Raw genomic sequence first — 18,040 nt, 5'->3', positions numbered from 1 at the left:
GGGGTATTAATTAACATGTGATAGATACTGATAGCATATCGAGTTAAATAGCGAAGGAACTATATGACTTTAGTCCCTATTTTGTTACATTTCAAGTATGCAATAGTGTAATTGAATAGGTAATACCAAATTATTATTTTTATTTGGAAATATATCGTTATAGGGTTTAATACCAACAATAAATAATAGCCTACATTAATATTTCCGATAAATAAGGACTTTAAGCTAATTTCCAAACTAATTTAGTGAATTGAGTGAATTTGATTCGTTCTCTCTTTTATGGGAAAATATCTTATCTCATTGGCTGATCCGTCCTCTGTTGTGATTGGTTGTATGTGACGTTATGTAGTCGTATTTTATGAACAAATTTTACTGGTTAGTGGTGAAATACATATACGCAATTCAGATAAATTTTATGGAAACAAACTCATAACAATCATCTGGTAATAAAATGGATCTTAAAAATCATTGTTATATTGTATGTTATATAATAATAAAAAAAAGGACGAAACCCCTAAACTAGAGCGCGTGAACGAAATATTTCGTCTGAATTCGACTCGTTTCATAACAGCAGCCCATAAACCAGAGGAACCCTCTCACCTTAGGCTTTCCTTAGCGGGAAATATATGGCATCTCATTGGCTGATTTGTCCTCTGCTGTGATTGGTGGTTGTATATGACGTCATGAATGAATTCGACTGGGTGCACGTAAATATCTGTACTTATTGTCAGTAAATTAAGACTTAGAAATTTAGTTTTGTACGAAATAAAACTCAAAATATTATAAATATATTAATAAAATATATTAAGGATCCTGTTCAAATGGGTAAGCTGAATAAATACGCCATTCTTAAAGAAATAATAAACTTGGTTATGGCTACGATGACAGATGTATATGTGTGGATCTGTATACAAAAGTAAGAACCAATCATGGCCGAGAAGATTTAGCCAATCAGAGGACTGGAATATCCCGCCAAGAGAGAGTTCCAGGGACTTATGCGTTGCTGTTCAAAAAACTTTCCTGAATTTCCACAGTATTGCTTTCAAAAGCTCTACCCATGCGTGGATGGATCTGAAGATTTTTGTTTAAGCAAATTAGTTAGATATCTGGTTTTTTTTTATTCAGAATATATAGAGACAGCCAATTAATTATAAGATGTTTTAATATATTTCATCACGGGGATACATTCTAATTACTAAATAATTATTTCTATTAACAAGAATACGCCTTTGTGACGTCATAAAGAGTAGGATGAACTTTAAAGCCTGTCTAAATGACAGATTGATTTTATTTGCTGGATTGAGTGGGGCATTGAGTAACATGTGATTAATGTTCGATATTCAAATAAATACTATTGTTTTAATGACCTTATATAGTGAATGAATTACAGCACATGATTGCAATTCGTATTTTGTTAGATTTCAAGTATAATGTAAATTATTCGAAAGCATAATTGACTTCTTTTATTACGATGTTAGATATGTGTGACTGTAAACAAATGTAACAACCAATCACAGCTAAGGAAGTTATAACCAATCAGATGCCCGGAATGTAACGTCATGAGAGAGTTCTGATCATAATTAGGGAATGTAGTTCTTTAGCAGAATTTAGAAATAATAAAAATTGTTTTAAGCAAGTGATGCGTTTTATCATTAGTAATAATTTGTACAGTACAAAAATATTGCAAAAAAATGACATAAGGTATTTATAATTAACTTTATTGCCGTTTATAATTTGTGTTTAGCGTTTGCTGCAATACTGCATAATAAAGTACTTATATCTATATACTGTATAATAGGTCGCAATGTCCCCTTAAACAGTTGTAATATGAAATTTGATGTGAAACGGAAGTGGGTTTCCTCTGTAAGCTAGCCTACCTTTAAATAGTAGCCTACTATTGCTATTATGTGAAAATGGGGTATAAAATGTATTTTATATATATAAAATCTCGGTTATTTCGAACATGGCAAGTCAGTTTGAGGTGCTATTGTAGCATTGAAATTAAATATAATAGTAATGTATTTGGTTTAGGCTATTTCTACTGAAACTGGGGACTTTACTAGAATGGTTGCTTTAGTAAATTTATAGTTATGATTAAGCATTATATAATTTTAATCATGTGAAAAAGTCGTATAAGGTTTGTGTGAATTCACTTTGTGTGAATTCGAAATTATTTATGAAGAAAGTGTTTTCATTTGTGAAATTAGTTGTAACTTACTTTTTTTCTGGTTTATGTAAATTATTACTGGGGTTTTTACTTTAGTACTTAGCTTTTGTTCATTTGTGTATATTAAAGATAGAGTGAGCTGTATGGCAAGACTAACAGCTCCTTTTGACGCCTTTTTATGTCAATAAATTGTCTGAGTTTGAATTTGAAATAGTATATTTACTTGAATTGGAATATTTTTACCTTCGCCAACTTAGTTGCGAAGGTTATGTTTTGATAGGCGTGTATTTATTTGATTGGTATATTAATTGTTTGTGTGTCTTTCTATGAATTTGCGATTCACGTAACTCGTGAAATCTTGTGGGATGATTGACCATTATCAGAGGACAATTTAAACAGATTTTGGGAGTGATTGGGTCTAAAGTCAAGGTCATGGTCACAAGGTAAAATACTTTTTTTTTTTTTATGGCCATATCGTGGCCAATTTTCATCGAATTTGCATGAAACCAGTGCCAAAATGGGCATAATTCAATTGCCTATCTTGTGATATACAACATGGTATAGTAATATTACCCTTGTTTATTTAAGTTTGTATGTTTGTGATTCGCATAACTCAAAAATTATTTGACCGAATCTCATGAAATTTGGTGGGATGATTGGCCATGATCCAAGGACAATTTGGTTAGGTTTTAGGAGTGCTTGGGTCAAAGGTCAAGGTATCGATAAGGTAAAAAAAATGCGTTTTTGTCATATCGTGGTCAATTTTTATCTGATTTGCATGAAACTAGTGCCAAAATGGGCATAATTCAATTGCCTATCTTGTGATATATGTGCTACTGTAGTGACGTCATTACCCCTGTTAGCGGTTCGAGTTCAAAGGTCGGCAGGGTTAATAAACTTGCAAAAATTGCAGGTTTCCTCATTACGCTGTCCTTGTTATCCGATTTGTTTGCATAATCATGGTAACAAATGTGGCGTTGGCGAAGGTATGCACTCTACCAAGCGCCCGTTCTAGTTGAATTCTGTGTGTACAATGTTTTCGTCGGTATGAAAGGATAGAAGTGAACGAAAGGCTCAGGAAATAAAAGAAATATTCATTTGATATTTATTTTAACTTCGATTTACTTCCTCTTGGTGATGACAAGAAGCCTGTCTTTTTTTTTCTATTTTTTTTTTTTGTCTCCTTTTTACAATAAATAGGGCTGTTCTGTTAATAGCATTACATAACTTACTCAAGCCTGAGAGAGAGAGAGAGAGAGAGAGAGAGAGAGAGAGAGAGAGAGAGAGAGAGAGAGAGAGAGAGAGAGAGAGAGAGAGAGCTTAGCATGATTAGAAATTAGAAGTAATTTAACACTATGAACATGGCTATAAGAGCGAATGAATCTGAAATCATTGTTATTTTCAGATGGAAAATTGTAACATATTTTTTTGGAACACCAGAGAATTATTAGTAGAATAATTTGTTTACTTTGAAATAAGAATGAAAAATTTTACTAAAATATTGAACATGGTACCCAATGCGTTATTTAGATCAACAAACTGTCTATTTCATAGTGATTTTTTAAGTGAAAAGGGGATACAAAGATTTTTTTTCCCGTATCAACATTTCCCGTAAGGAATTGTTTCTGTGTTAAATATTTAGCATATATTTTTTTTCATGGTTCATTATGTAACCAACAGATGTCACTTGTTTTGTAAGTGCGACGTAACGACTTTCGAGAGTAACTGTTTTCTTTAAGATTCCTTGTTAGTTTTTCGACCAATCAGCAGTCGTTTTCTCATTCTTTGTCTGGAAATAATGACACGAACCCTTCTGATTGGTTGAAACCTGAAAGAAAGCCGACAAGATGGAACTGTAAACGGTGAGAAATCAGGAAGCAGTGTCAGTGCGTCTCGGGGTTCAGACATATTCACACCTTCATTTTGCTGCCCAAGTTATTTGCATATCGTGTTTGACTTCTCTTTTGGATCTGTGGTTCCAGTAATCGTCGCCATTTTGTGGGCTTGTGCTATGAAGGTAAGCTTGTTTTAACAAATCTGGTGTTTAGTGTTTGTGAGAGTTAGAAATTTATGTTTTTGGAATTATTTTTTGACATTGACTTGGAGTTTTGTCTAGGGATCTTTTGATATCTCTGGAAGACAGCCAGTATGCTTAATAGCTGGAACTTACCTGGAAGGTGTCGGTTAACCTCATAAGCAGTGTTTAGTAACGAACGTTAGTTTCAAGTTCTATAATACAAATGTGATATGAAAAATTTAGTTTACCGTAATGTATGTTTTTTTTTTTTTAAATTTGAAGAAATTCCAGCTACTGGACCTTTAAAAGCGGCTTGTCTTAAATCTGCCTTTTTTTAATGGCTAAACCCTTGGTCATAAGACTAGTATAGTAAGCACATTGCTTGGGGTTAATCCTTGGAAATTGCTAACTTATAAAGCCCTAACTAAATCATTAAGATTTTGGGGTTAGAGTATTTACACGTGCAAGGCAATAAAATTTTTATTAAAATTTTTGTATCGTAATTTTTAATCATTTTGAAGCTTATCCTGTGAATTATTCAGTAGCATTCGACGCACTGCAAAACTTAAAACTATTTCTTGTTTCCATTGATAGGATTATCGATGAGAGTATATTGGATAGGTTTTTAAACTTCCAAATAAGATATATTTTCTTTAGTAATTTAGTCTCTAAATTTAAGCGGGAATTTTATCTAATTTTTTCTTAATTTATTGTAAATTTTGCTTTTAATTTAAAAGAAAAAAAAACTTAAGAATGAGGTCTGAAACAACGGTGTAATTTCTTAGATTTTGATTCAAAATTTGTTAGGCTTTCTATCATACCTCGTGTTGTGATCAGTCGTGAAGTCTTATTTTGGTTAAAAAATGGGTGAACGGCAAATCAAAAGAATACCAAGAGGTTTATATAGCTTCCTTCAGATTGTCACAATGTAGATGGGGTAAGTTTCGACTTTGGTTACGAAGTTTATCTTTTTTTCTTTTAATTTAACTGATACTCAGTTTTCCTTGATTGTAATTGGGTTTGTTTAGTTAGCTATCTGATCTTAGTTGTCAAAGTGAGTTTCTTTGTATTTTAAGTGGTGAGGTGTTAAATCTAATGACTTAGACCTGGGTCGGGTAACTTTTTTGGGCGTTACCCCAAAATTATTTGTAATAAAATTTATTTACCCCTGACTTTGAAGTACTCTGGGGAAACAAACTAATTTACGTATAGAATTTGCAATATTTATATTTCGATAATGTTCAACTGTTTATTTTATTTATCATTAGGAAGTAAAAATCTGTCATTTTGGCATAGTAGGCTAATAGTGCACAAGAAAAAAATCGTAGGCAATTTTATTGTAAAATATCTACTAGAGTAGGACTTATTAAACAGGTTGAATATATTAAATATAGATTATAGACTTTTTTATTAGGCTACTATATAAAGTACTAGCATCTGATATCAAACAGTATTTCTCCATTTCCGTAGTTCTGAAGATTCTGGGCTCCTCAGCGCATACCTTTTCTCCAATTTTCAAAATTGTTCACCCATTATCCACCAAAAATATCTAAATTAACCCATTTCGGGTAATTTACCCCTGTTCCCCGACCACTGACTTAAACAGTAGTGCAGTAAGAGTGGTGTTGATCTGTTGTTTTTGGATCTCATTGATTTAGGCGGGTCCCATTTGTCAGTTGTATAGCTCTTAGCTTTTGGTCTCTGGAATATTTAGATATATTTAATTACTTTAGATTTCACTTATGGGTTGCGGTGGCCAATGTGGTGGCGCCCCTGAATGGTGAGCGCCAGACTGGTGTTAGTCCCGCTCAAACCCTATAGGGGGGTCTGCTGAGTCATCAGCAGCCATTGCCTGATACCCCCTGGTTCTAAGGTTGGGTTGAGAGGGGGCTTGACCGCTGATCATATATGACCAGTCTCTAGAGCATTGCCCTGCTCTATAGGACAATGTCACTGCCCTTCGTGAGCGGCCTTTAAGTCGTAGGGAATTTACTTTACTTTTACTGGTTTATCTCTCGCCCTCCATCAGACACTAAAGGTCTGTTCAGGCGGGCCTTGGTGTGTGAAAAAATAATTTCTTTCCAGTTAATACTTTGCTCTGTATCGTTATCAGTTATTTCGGTAGCATTTGTATTCAGGCTTAATAGTTTTCAGGTCACTGTTATAACACTTTCTAAAAAGATATGTCTTCAGGTTTTTCTTGAAAGCTGCCACATTATTGCTATTCTTGACATCGAGTGGAAGGTCGTTAAAGAGTCTCGGTGCAGCATAACTGAACGTTCTTCCTCCTATTGCATGATTCACACTAAGTATATTCTGTGGGTTATCAGCATGTCTAATTCTTTTAGCATGAATTATGGGAGTCTTCATAGGCAAGTGTCTGATTTACTAGTTTTTTATTTTTTTGTAAGACTAGGCAGTTCTAAGATTTACAGGAAAAAAATTAAGGAAATTTAAAACAATCATACTTTTTTGGTTACTAGCCTTAAGATTTGAGTAAGTGGGCCAGCACTATTTTACAGATAACGTAATTGAGCGTGTGAAATAAGTTTTGATTATCACCTATTTTTGAAAAGTTGATCCTTGGAAGTTAAGATAAAAGTTTAACATGGTTTTTACCACAATGCGTTAGGAAAGTACATGACTGGATATAGATGTGTATCCTTAGGTGGATAGTTTACTTTAGTTTGATGAAAACGTAGCCACCTAATATTGATGCTTGAACGTTTTGGGATATGTCATAAATATGTTTTTTTTTAATCCAATATTTTTTACTAAAGTGATTTCAAAACATTTAAATCACTTGAGCTAATTGTGTATTTAACATTCATTTTAACGAGGTTAAGAGTAAAAAAATCTAAATATTTAACATTCGTCTAAATATTTAATTTGTAGCTTTTAAGCATTGTCATGTCCAGTGGTTTGACTAAATGAAACCTATTTTTTTTTTCAGGCAGTAATGAATGCAGTTTTTACTTATGGGGCGTAGATACCCTTACGTAATTCAAGATAGAAGACAACGCAACAAAAGTGAGCAGAGCTAATTCATCCTAACAGAATGGAGAACAGCAACAACAATAGAGGACGCAATGCAACAGAAGTTGTGCAAAGAACATAATAGAAGTGAAGAAAGGTAACGCAACATAAGGAAGTGGGGAGAATGTACCAGAACAGAAGAATAAAGAAATAAACGCAACAAGATTGAAATTTCCCAATTCCTAACATTTAAGAGTCAATAAAACAACGCGGATTTATCAAGTTTTATTGAAAAAAAATATTTTTAATAATCATGTCATTAGTAATCATGGCATAAATTTTGGTATAATTGCTGCCATTTGATCTTGTCCCGATGCACTGCACTTTTCAAGATGTGTAACCATACCTGGAAGAAATAGAATAGCGGATTAAAATTTCATAATTACTATAATCTACCAAATTTCTTTTGACAACGCCAAATAAAATTTAATTGAAATTTTATTGGCCGAATAAGTCCTAACTTTAAGTATCTTAACTAAAATCACTTTCATTCAGTATAATTCAATCTGGGAAGACAGTTTTATTATTGTGAGAACCAATTTAAGTTTATTTAATGATGGCAAATAAATTACTCCTAAATCAGCTATACATATTGAATATATATATTATAGTAAATGTTTCACCGAACAAATTATTCTTCCCTTAAACTATATTTATTGAAAGAATTTAATGGGTATACAGGGGTAACTCAAAAGCATATTAAAGAACTGGTAATTATAAACTCAAAAGCATATTAAAGAACTGGTCAATATAATTGATACATTAAACTACCTATTCACAAGCCTGTAGCTACAAGTTTTGCCTTTTGCAAAAGTAGTAATTTTTACCCAAGTCCTTATTGATTACAAAAGTAGTAATTTTTACTCAAGTCCTTATTGATTACAATTAAATTAATCAAAAAAATAAAACAATTTAGCAATGGCTCCCCCATCAAAGCGCTCAATATATATATAATTGGTTTCCCCAATTCATATGCATGTGCTACATTTATTATTCAATTTCGTATGCAGAAAAAGCTTAACTTTGGCAAATTGCCTCTACAACTAACGAAGATAAACTTGAAAGGTTTTATCCACCTACTAATAACATTGCTTCTTAATGACATCGGCGAAAAGGCAGCAAATAATCTTCAATCCATGTCATTCCATATCACCCGCATAATAATAATTTTAGTGAAAAATCATCATAAGTTTCTTGGTACAAAACACTGGGCTTCTCGTTTCCGTGTAAAATCCTCTGTCATCAAAGTCGTCTAAACACCTGCCAAAGAAATTGAGCATTGACGTATGCAAAAAGCCAAAATCTCCTGAAACCTTAAATAGATAGTTTTTCATAAGCAAAGATTAACTTACTATGAGAATTAATTTACGTATCTAGCAATATTTGTTGATCTATTATTATATCAAAATATTTCATATTTCACTTTGGACTAGAATAAAGTTCGATAAAAAAAAATATTTTTACTAATTCCTCTTACCTTAAAGCTCTAATTTAATTGTCCTTCTACCCATTAAAAAATCGTACTGTAATCAATTGCTCTTGCACGAAGCTAAACCATCAGAAAAAATAAGCTTTATATACTGACAATTTTGTTATACATTCACAATCTTGCATGATACATTCACAATCTTACAAGTTTTAGACATCATGCAAGCACTTTCACAAATATTTTCTTTTGCACTATGGACATTAGTTACATGATAACTATCCTTGAGCGACAGGCAATTATTTTTTAAAGGCTCAAAATTAAACATTTAAAAACACGACTTATTAAATCTAATATACAACACCAAATGCAGCCGTTTCTATTTCACTGCGATACAAAGGCCTCAAACATATCCTTATGTCTGGGGTTTAGCCATTTTTCGTCATCACACTGGCCGGTGCGGATTGGTAATGTTGGGAGATTTGATCGTTCACAGCAAACCAACCAAGTATGAATGGCCCAGACTAGTACAGCTTTGCTGCTCATGGCGATACACAAACCCTTTCACCATTTAAGGTATCCCCACTCAAATCTAATAGTTATACCTTCAATTTGAATATTTTGTTCTTTTCTATAATAGAAATTCCAATTATAGATTTCGGTTACCAATCAAAACTTGAGAATCCTAGAATTACGCATTATAACCTAAACAGTTTTAAATATAGAACCGTTTCTAAGTCTAAAAAATTCCCTTTTACTCCTGTCAGGGACCTATTGTATAATAAATATTCATTGATTACACTTCCGCCTTATGCATTCGATTTCCCTATTACTGTACCTCTGATAATAAAGTTGGAGTCAGTTTAAATACATTACTTTAGAGAAGAAAATCACAAGGAAAGATTTCTCCTAATTAAATCCGATCAAATTATAATTACCAATTTATACAATAACTTTAATTCTAATTGTTAAAGTTTAATTTGAACTGACATTTCAATTTTTTTTCTTAACCATAAAGCTAAAATTTCAAGTAAAGTTTTATCAACCTACCAGTACTGAAGGTTCTGAAATTTATGGGTCAATTCCAAAGTCAATAATCTTTTAATCAATTTCCAACACTTCAGCTGCATGAATTCCTTTGAAATATTTCTCTGGTTCGTATGAATAGTTCATCGTTCAAGCTTCAGCACTCAGTCAGTATGGTCATTGAAAATCTGGAAAAGAAAATTTATTAGTGCGCAAATATTTCGGCCATTAAAAAGACTTTAAAGACATTACGAGCGAGAATATGCTAATCATTTTCATATTTACAAAGATTCTGTTTTTAAAGTAATAACAGCATTATTAAAAACAATTCATGTTATAACTTAAGCCGAATATATTCCAACATTTTTTTCCAAATCTCTTGATATGCTTATACCCACTTGAACTGCATGACCTGGTAGAAACTCCTAACTATTGTGTATGAAGCTGCAGAAATAATTTTCACAAATATTTGAAGCATTGGAATGCCGAAAGATTATATTAATAAACCTAACAAACACTTGTATTAGACACTATATTAATTCCAATTCCACAATCACTTCTTGCATTCACATCATCCTCACTAATTTTATGAGAACTTCTATACATCTCTGCCAGTATAAAAAATAACTTATTTATTAACTCCAGTAACTGGTACGTGTTACTGAAGTAGAGAATATTTTCAGTTAAACAATGACCCAAAATTGAAAAAATATGGGTTATTAAAACTACAAACCTTTATGGAAGTGCTAAAGCAATAAAAACAAATAGAAACGTCAAGTTCCTTTTGTTGAATAGTATTTTAATTTCAAAACTCAAAAGGGTAAATATAAGATACTTTTAATATCTAGCCAAATACATGAACCATATATTTTTTCTACTCGCTCTCTTGTATTTCATGCATTTCTCACCAGAACTATTGAGGCAAACCACACTAACGAGTTTTTGGATCCCCTTACATAAAAACAATTATACGGGACTCCATTGGGAAAACTTTCGGGTGGGGAAATGCCCACAACGAGAGATTTGCAGCAATAATAATGGTCGGAAATTCAAAATCAACAAGATAACCAGTTGGAAAAATTTAGTAAGTGGTTAGAAAATGAAATACATCTGATTCAGAAGGAGATGGTTTGGGCATGCTCTTCGCAGTCCTGAAGAGATTAGTTCATCAACCGTTCAGCTGAGCTCAACAAGGAACTAGAATCGTTGGAAGACCCAGACCTATATGGCTGAGAACTGAAACGCGAAGTAGATGATGAATGGAGTATTTAATTAAAAGCTCAAGATAGAGAAGACTGGCGAAATCTAACAGGCCCTTTGCGTCAATAGGTGTAGTACGAGATGATTCACTTACGTCCTTCAAATGGTTTTTTGCTTCATCATGGCTTACTACCCTTGTATATTTGACATTACATCATTGCTCATCTGCTCTGGCAAGCGGAACATAATGGCCTACGTACGCAAGCCACGTATTTTTTTTTTTTTTATTTTTTTAGAGCAACACTTGCTATATACTGAACGGAGAGCATTACAACAACCAATTCCCGAAATAGATGAAAATACACTAAATTTCGAAATAGATTGTACTTCGATCTTGGAGATTTCATTGATTGTCCTGGTCCTGAAAGGGAAGGAGTTAAAAATAGCTGTTTTAGAACATCCAGGAACTTTGGCATAAGTATTTGGAAGCTTGTAATAGCTTAAAAAATGCCAGGTATTCAAGTAAAACAAAATCAGTAGGCTACATCTGGCAAAATCGAGTACAAAAAACGCATGCGTAATAGTTCCTAATCAGTCCCACAAATGTAAACAATGAAGTTGTTATGCCCGAGCCCACATTAAACAGAAAATACCAAACTAGCCAGCACTCGTCCATTTCTTAAAGCGAATTCCTGGTGTGCAACTATTTAAAATATATAACCCTCAAAAGATGAAATTTATATGCCCTTAAGCATAAAATTGCAGAATAATTATTCTTATTAATTAAAATACTTACAATTAAAAAGCAAAAGGGTAGGCTAAATATATGATATTTAATTTCTAGCCAAATACATAAACCATATATTTTTTCTACTCGCTATCTTGTGTTTTATGCATTTCTGACCATGATTATTTGGGGCAAACCACCCGTTCATGAGTTTTTGGATCCCCTTATATAAATAAAATTATGGGGGACACCAGCGAGGAAACCTGGGTTTTTTTTTGGGGGGGGGGGTGGGGTTAATGTCAAAAGTGATTTACTGCAATAATAATGGTCAGAAACGCAAAATAAGCACAAGATAAGTTGGAAAAATATATGGTTCACGTAAATGGTTGAAAATAGGCCAAAACGTGATTATTTAACTTTTGAGATTTGTAAAATGGTACAGAACCTAACAAACCCAACTAACCTAACCTAGTATTTTCCAGGTCAACCCCTAGCCAGGGGCAAGCCCCCAGACCCCATTCCCAGGTCTCAACCACTAGCCGGACCCCTCCTTTCCAGGTCACAAACTAAAAGTAAATCACAAATAAATCCTTACCTTATGAAAGGCTTTTTTTTTTTTTTTTTTTTTTGCAGTCTTTACAGAAGCTTTGAAGTAGAAAATGTGCTGGTCTTCCCGAAAAAAAATAAGTCAGAATCGGGCCGTTCAGGCATCATTTCGCTGTTATTTTTTTTTATTTCACAAGAGTAACAATAGCTATGCATTGAACGGAGAGCATTTCCATCAATCAAAAGCCGACATAAATGATATTACACTAAAGTTCAAAATAGATTGATGTACTTCCCTTAAGTTCCCTCTTGGAGACGTCTTTACGCAAAGGAGGTTAACTTGAAACTGATGACGAAGGTGAGAAAAAAATGGCTGTTGTAGAACAACATCCGGGAACTTAGGAAGGACTTGTAAGCTGTTGATTGGTTTAAAAAAAAAAAAACACCTGACATACGTCATTGTAAATGCACAGAAACCAAGCATGCGCAGTAAGTCCCCTTCAGTCTGTCAGATGTAAACCAGGGACTTAAAATCGAAAACATACTTCACATTTTAATCGACCGATACGCAAGTTATTATGCCCCAGCCCCTATTAAAGAGAAAAATACCAAACTAGCCAGCACTAGTCCATTTCTAATAGCGAATTCCAGTTTCGCTAGAAATTAAAGTATCATATATTAACCAGCAAAGGCACTGATATTGCTAGCAAAAACCTTCACTAGTGTGTAACCAGAATACATAAATCTTCACAAGTGAGTAACCAGAGTCACTGACAACCGTGTTACAGGGTCACTAAACCTTCACAACTGTGTTACAGGTTCACTAAACCTTCACAATTGTATAACCAGAGTCCTCTATGTAACCAAAGCCACTAAACCTTCACAACTGTGTTACAGGGTCACCAAATTTTCACAACTGTGTTACAGAGTCACTAAACCTTCACAACTGTATAAGTCACCAAACTTTCACAACTGTGTAAGTCACCAAACTTTCACAACTGTGTAAGTCACCAAACTTTCACAACTGTGTAAGTCACCAAACTTTCACAACTGTGTAAGTCACCAAACTTTCACAACTGTGTAAGTCACCAAACTTTCACAACTGTGTAAGTCACCAAACTTTCACAACTGTGTAAGTCACCAAACTTTCACAACTGTGTAAGTCACCAAACTTTCACAACTGTGTAAGTCACCAAACTTTCACAAATGGGTAAGTCACCAAACTTTCACAACTGTGTAAGTCACCAAACTTTCACAACTGTGTAAGTCACCAAACCTTCACAACTGTGTAAGTCACCAAACCTTCACAACTGTGTAAGTCACTAAACCTTCACAACTGTGTAACAGTCACGAAACCTTCACAACTGTGTAACAGTCACGAAACCTTCACAACTGTGTAACAGTCACGAAACCTTCACAAATGTTACCAGCGTCAACTTGTTACAGTCACTAAAATTCCCAACTGTGTAACCATTCCAAAGTACTTAAACCTTCACGAGTGTGAAGCTTGAATCACTAAACCTTCGCAAGTGTGAAAGTGAAGTCGCTAAACCTTCGCAAGTGTGTAAGTAAAGTCGCCAAACCTGTGCAAGTGTGAAAGTAAAGTCACTATACCTTTGCAAGTGTGAAAGTAAAGACACTAAACCTTTACAAGTGTGAAAGTAAAGTCACTAAACCTTTGCAAGTCTGTAAGTAAAGTCACTAAACCTTCACAAGTGTGTAACCATTCCAAAGCACTTAAACCTTCACGAGTGTGAAACTTTAATCGCTAAACCTTCGCAAGTGCGAAAGCGAAGTCACTAAACCTTTGCAAGTGTGTAAGTAAAGTCACTAAAACTTTGCAAGTGTGTAAGTAAAGTCACTAAACCTTTGCAAGTGTGTAAGTAAAGTCACTAAACCTTTGCAAGTGTGTAAGTAAAGTCACTAAACCTTTGCATGTACGTAAAACCACTAACCTTCACAAGTGCATACGTAAAATCACAAAACCTTCACAAATATATATGTAAAATCACAAGTGTACATAAAATCATCAAACCTTCACAGGTGTGAACTTAAATCGCCAACTTTCACAAGTGTGTACTTAAAATCACAAAACCTTCACAAGTGTGTACGTTAAATCACAAAACCTTCACAGGTGTGCACGTAAAATCACAAAACCTTCCCAGGTGTGCACGTAAAATCACAAAACGTTCACAGGTGTGCACGTAAAATCACAAAACGTTCACAAGTGTGCACATAAAATCACAAAACCTTCTCAAGTGTGTACGTAAAATCACAAAACCTTCACAAGTGTGTACGTTAAATCACAAAACCTTCACAAGTGTTCACGTAAAATCACAAAACCTTCCCAGGTGTGCACGTAAAATCACAAAACGTTCACAAGTGTGCACGTAAAATCACAAAAATCACAAAACCTTCTCAAGTGTGTACGTAAAATCACAAAACCTTCACAAGTGTGTACGTTAAATCACAAAACCTTCACAAGTGTGCACGTAAAATCACAAAACCTTCCCACGTGTGCACGTAAAATCACAAAACGTTCACAAGTGTGCACGTAAAATCACAAAAATCATAAAACCTTCTCAAGTGTGTACGTAAAATCACAAAACCTTCACAAGTGTGTACGTAAAATCACAAAACCTTCCCACGTGTGCACATAAAATCACAAAACGTTCACAGTGTGCATGTAAAATCACAAAACGTTCACAGTGTGCACGTAAAATCACAAAACGTTCACAAGTGTGCACATAAAATCACAAAAATCACAAAACCTTCTCAAGTGTGTACGTAAAATCACGAAACCTTCACAAGTGTGTACGTTAAATCACAAAACCTTCACAAGTGTGCACGTAAAATCACAAAAATCACAAAACCTTCTCAAGTGTGTACGTAAAATCACAAAACCTTCACAAGTGTGTACGTAAAATCACAAAACCTTCACAAGTGTGCACGTAAAATCACAAAACCTTCTCAAGTGTGTACGTAAAATCACAAAACCTTCACAAGTGTGTACGTTAAATCACAAAACCTTCACAAGTGTTCTCGTAAAATCACAAAACCTTCCCAGGTGTGCCCGTAAAATCACAAAACGTTCACAAGTGTGCACGTAAAATCACAAAAATCACAAAACCTTCTCAAGTGTGTACGTAAAATCACAAAACCTTCACAAGTGTGTACGTTAAATCACAAAACCTTCACAAGTGTGCACGTAAAATCACAAAAATCACAAAACCTTCTCAAGTGTGTACGTTAAATCACAAAACCTTCACAAGTGTGCACGTAAAATCACAAAACCTTCCCAGGTGTGCACGTAAAATCACAAAACGTTCACAAGTGTGCACGTAAAATCACAAAAATCACAAAACCTTCTCAAGTGTGTACGTAAAATCACAAAACCTTCACAAGTGTGTACGTTAAATCACAAAACCTTCACAAGTGCGCACGTAAAATCACAAAACCTTCCCAGGTGTGCACGTAAAATCACAAAACGTTCACAGTGCGCACGTAAAATCACAAAACGTTCACAAGTGTGCACAAAATCACAAAAATCACAAAACCTTCTCAAGTGTGTACGTAAAATCACAAAACCTTCACAAGTGTGTACGTTAAATCACAAAACCTTCACAAGTGTGCACGTAAAATCACAAAACCTTCCCAGGTGTGCACGTAAAATCACAAAACGTTCACAGTGTGCACGTAAAATCACAAAACGTTCACAAGTGTACACGTAAAATCACAAAAATCACAAAACCTTCTCAAGTGTGTACGTAAAATCACAAAACCTTCACAAGTGTGTACGTTAAATCACAAAACCTTCACAAGTGTGCACGTAAAATCACAAAACCTTCCCAGGTGTGCACGTAAAATCACAAAACCTTCCCAGGTGTGCACGTAAAATCACAAAACGTTCACAAGTGTGCACGTAAAATCAAAAAATCACAAAACCTTCTCAAGTGTGTACGTAAAATCACAAAACCTTAACAAGTGTGTACGTTAAATCACAAAACCTTCACAAGTGTGCACGTAAAATCACAAAACCTTCTCAAGTGTACGTAAAATCACAAAACCTTCACAAGTGTGTACGTTAAATCACAAAACCTTCACAAGTGTGCACGTAAAATCACAAAACCTTCCCAGGTGTGCATGTAAAATCACAAAACGTTCACAAGTGTGCACGTAAAATCACAAAAATCACAAAACCTCAAGTGTGTACGTAAAATCACAAAACCTTCACAAGTGTGCACGTAAAATCACAAAAATCACAAAACCTTCTCAAGTGTGTACATAAAATCACAAAACCTTCACGTGTGTACGTTAAATCACAAAACCTTCACAAGTGTGTACGTTATATCACAAAACCTTCACAAGTGTGAACGTAGAATCAATAAACATTCACATTTGTGTAACCAAAGTCAAACTTCGCTAGTGAGTGATTGTAGTTTATTACCCCCATAGTCTCGTAATATATTGTATTTTAATGCATTTATATAGAGGTATTTTCCTCGAGGATCTCAGAATGTAACTCAAAATAGCCAGTTTGAAGGCTGAGAGAGAGAGAGAGAGAGAGAGAGAGAGAGAGAGAGAGAGAGAGAGAGAGAGAGAGAGAGAGAGAGATAGCGTTTATGAGTATACAATGCTTAAGTTTGAAATTGGAGGATACTTTTGAAATTGGAATTTTCAACAAAAAGTATAGCAGCAGCAGTCTATGAAAAAATGGTACCGATGTCAGTGATTATTTTACTAAAATGTGCACAAAAATTAAAGTAGGTGTTTATGTTAGATATGACAAATTATAAAATAGGTAGAAGTTTGATTTTTTTCCATATATATACTCAAAATAAGGAACATGTGTAACAAGATAGTTAACGTTTAATCAACATAACTAGATTCGCTTGTAACCAAAAGACTTTTGGCTTCAATCACATCAGCTGTGGTTAAAAAAAAAAAAAAAAAAAAAAACCAGCCAAAATTAAAATGAAAAAAAAAATGAAAAAAAAAAAAACTTCAAGAACACTTAATTTTTTTTTAATAGAAATATGCTATAAATTGACAAAAGCCCAAAATCACTAAAACATCGAAAACATTTTCGCGAAAAAATTTATTCAAACAATTACTACTAAAGAAAACACATATCGGTTTTAAAAGATATATAATAAATTTCACCTCCATAAAATTTAATAATCTAGATGGCAGGGAATTTAAGAGTCGAAAAAAAGAAAAAAAAAATCTCAGGTTTGCGCAACACCGAATGTTACCAAATGCAGTTTCACGGGATATACAGAGCTTCAAAATAGAAAAATAAACAATTTTATAATATAAGAGTATATCGAAGTTTTATTGCTTTCCACGAGTATGTACACAAAGAAATGTCATGGCAAAGTCCAGTTAAGCAAAGAATACTCGAGTACATTATTACAGTATAAAAGGACCACTTTTCAAATAGAACGCTCGCAAACAAAAGTATTAGGAACTGTGTGAAAAGTATGGCATTTGTATAGTTTAACAAACCAATGTCAGCATAAAGATTAAATTCGCCACACCCGTAGTTTAATTTCAAGGAGTATAGTATAGGAATATGGGAACGAAACACCATTAATATATAGTCCAAAACAAATATCTAAAAGAGAATACTTACATTTACTATCCATGATTGACTTTCACGTCCTCAGCCCAACCACATAAATGGCTCAAAACAGTTCGAAGGTTCAGAATGTAGAACTATGAAAATCAAGGAAACAGAAATCCTTGTTCTGTCGTCCTTGGGTGACAGGTGGCTCCATCTGAATTTGGTCACCATGACCATTATTGCTAATGGCAAATCCTAACTTTCTTCCGTAGATTTTTCCATTGCAAGGCAATTTATTGATACCGAAGCACAATTTTATTTGATTTATA

At 34.0% G+C, this 18,040-nt stretch overlaps 1 long non-coding RNA gene across 1 annotated transcript; it reads right to left on the bottom strand.

The window, feature by feature from the left end:
• Positions 1-7,479: 7,479 nt before the first annotated feature.
• Positions 7,480-17,820, bottom strand: LOC137650509 (uncharacterized). The gene is made up of 4 exons (XR_011045973.1): positions 17,781-17,820; positions 9,697-9,860; positions 8,301-8,480; positions 7,480-7,566 (listed from the first exon to the last, which is right to left on the bottom strand). It is a non-coding gene; the product is annotated as an uncharacterized lncRNA (long non-coding RNA).
• Positions 17,821-18,040: the final 220 nt, after the last annotated feature.

The sequence above is a fragment of the Palaemon carinicauda genome, chromosome 12 (genome assembly GCF_036898095.1).
Source record: "Palaemon carinicauda isolate YSFRI2023 chromosome 12, ASM3689809v2, whole genome shotgun sequence".
In the NCBI taxonomy this organism is placed as follows: domain Eukaryota; kingdom Metazoa; phylum Arthropoda; class Malacostraca; order Decapoda; family Palaemonidae; genus Palaemon; species Palaemon carinicauda.
Note: the sequence above shows the minus strand (reverse complement) of the source record. Positions and strands in the feature narration are given on the sequence as shown.